A 3,068-nucleotide genomic window follows, 5' to 3' on the forward strand; every position below is an offset into this window, starting at 1 on the left:
AGCCCTTAAAGTTGGGGGACTGTGTGAAGAAATGGTTGTAATTCCTACACGGTTCATACTACATTTTTGAAAAAAGCCTTAAATGAAAGCTGAGAGTCTGCACTTTAAGCAGGTATTCATTGTTTCATTTAAAACCCATTGTGGTGGTGTACAGAGCCAAAATGACGACAACTGTATCATTGTCCAAATATTTATGGACCTGACTGTGTATATAACAAAACAAAACTGGCATATTAAATTGATATTAAAACACTTTAAAACGTACACCTCAGGAGTTCTTACCTGTCGGAATCCTTCGGGAAATGATGGAAGGCCAGGTGCGGGGTGTTATAGTATACATATATATATATATATATTATAGTATATATAGTATATATATATATATACATGCATGTATATATATATGGCCTCTTGGACCATTTATATCAGAACTGATTACTGTTGTAGCATTAAAATATATTATATTAAAATAGCCTATATATTATTATTATTACTATTACTGTCCCCTTACTGTACAAACTGTAAATAAATCTTTATTCCTGACTATGTGACGTCGCCATTAATGTGTTTCTAGTTAAAATATTGATTTTTTTTTTTTTTTTTTTGGTAGATTGGCTTATGGGGTGATTTTGAAGGAGTAATTAAGTTAATGTTCTCATAAGTGTTTGTAATATGTAGAGATGCCATCTAGGCTGTTTTTCTTCGTTTTGTTTTTCTTAAAGTCTATATTTTGCTTTACAAAAACGTGAAAAAGCAGCTGTGACCAAGCTATCACGAGGTGAGTAGCATTGTAAGCATAATTAATAGCGATATACTTCAGTTTGTTTGTGTGTATTTGTATGCAAGCGGGTCTGCTGCAGTCTGCTGACAGTCCAAAATGGTGGCGGTAGGACGAAACCATGGGCGAGTCTGTTGCTATGGGGCGTTCTATTGAGCTTCGCCTCTTGGTATCCATGCTCTTTGGTTATACTGTCCTGCCTGACTGGATTTCGGACTCTCCCGGGTCTGCGCGACTATAAACAAACAATTTCATTGGCCCAGTTGTGTAGTTCCGCCGGCACATTCCGCGGTGGGTCAAAGTCTGAGCGGAAACTTTTTTCACCGCACGAAAGTTCCGCCCCGGTGTGCAAACTTCCTTAAGAACCCATGAAATCAACTTTATATTTTTACGCGAGAATAATCCATGTGGATATTCGCCCTCAGTGAGAATGGACTTTTAGAAAGCTTAGAATCTCCTTGTTCTAACAGTGTAGAAAAACAGTTCTTTTTGTTTGTTTTATTTTCCTGTATAGATATTGGGCGGTACATTTTGAGCATATTTAAATATTGGGGAGAATGTGTCACCTTCAATACATATTATAATTACAGCCTAGCTATGGCTAATGTAAAACGATTATACTGAATAATACTTAAACAGGTAAATATTATAAATATTCTCCACATTCTTTTTTTAGAATATGATGGTGTTTGGTCAAGCAATCTGCTATTCAGCTGTCCAGCATGTACCAAGCTCACTGCTCAGCTCGTTTTCTTTCTAAACAGTGAGCTCAACACTATCATTCTCTACCCACATTCCTGGCAGGTCATGCTATCTCTCAGTACACCCCTAAATTCTGTCCTTGAACACTCCCTGCTATGCCTACAGATTAATTGATCTTACAAGAAGCAGACATGAAACACAGGCCTCTACTGGTCAATTTCACACACCACTATATACATAAACACATCAGGCAACATGAAATATAAATGATGAACCTTGAACCCTGGAATTACACCTTCAGGGTCCGTTACATGATGCTATTGGCCCTAAAAGACTTTTTCACATAGACTGACATAGTGAAAGAGACATCTGTAAGTTAGCAGATAAATTTTTTTTGAGCATCACAGCCAGAGTTTATGTTATGCATATACAGGCTTTCAATCAATCAATCAATCAATCAATCAATCAATCAATCAATCAATCAATCAATTTTATTTATAAAGCCCAGTATCACAAATCACAATTTGCCTCAGAGGGCTTTACAGCATACGACATCCCTCTGTCCTTAGGACCCTCGCAGCAGATAAGGAAAAACTCCCCCCAAAAAAACCTTTCATGGGGAAAAAAATGGTAGAAACCTCAGGAAGAGCAACTGAGGAGGGATCCCTCTTCCAGGATGGACAGACGTGCATTAGATGTCGTACAGAACAGATCAACATGATACATTAACAGTAATCCGTATGACACAATGAGACAGAAAGAGAGACAGAGACAGAGAGAGATGCAGGACAGACGGTAATGACAGTAGCTTACAACAACATTAATTAAAGTAATAATTAGAGATGCACCGATACCACGTTTTCCTTCCCAATACCGATTCCGATCCCTGAACCTTAGGTATCTGCCGATACCGAGTACCGATCCGATACCAGCGCGTAAAATAAAAATGGATAGGATATGAATTGTTGTATGTCTCAACTCCTAAAACTCTATGTAAAATATTAAGAAATAAATACATAATAGTAGAATGAATGCCATAAAACCTTTTTAGGGTCCAGGCAGCTAAACTGCCAGGACACTATTGGTATTCTTCTTCTTCTTTCTTCTTTCTTCTTCCGAGGAAATCATACTTCCTATGGGTGAAAACTCACCAAACTTTGCACAAAGGTCCAGTCTCATGGCAGATATCCTCAGCTGTAAACTCAAGCCAATAGTCCTGATGGTGGCGCTACAGCAAGCGTCTAAAGTTCAAAATTTGAAAATTCATAACAAATCAAACATACGTGCTATAACTTCACAACTTTCATCCAACTGTAGCCCCAATACTGAAGAAACTTTTGTACATTTAAACCTATTAAAAATTATGAAGTTCATCACTGTTTTTTTTTCAAAAACTGTTAAACTTCTTAAACCTATCTCCTCCCACAATTTTTGCTCAATTGACACCAAACTTGCTACAGAGCATCTTCAGACTGTCCTACAAAAACTATGTTTCTCAGATTTTTAATTTGTCAAAAATTCAGCCTACAGTGCATCAAAATGTTTGACTGTAAACGGTACTGTAAACATATACATGCAAATTCTTGCT

This window comes from Epinephelus moara, chromosome 18, assembly GCF_006386435.1.
Source record: "Epinephelus moara isolate mb chromosome 18, YSFRI_EMoa_1.0, whole genome shotgun sequence".
In the NCBI taxonomy this organism is placed as follows: Eukaryota; Metazoa; Chordata; class Actinopteri; order Perciformes; family Serranidae; genus Epinephelus; species Epinephelus moara.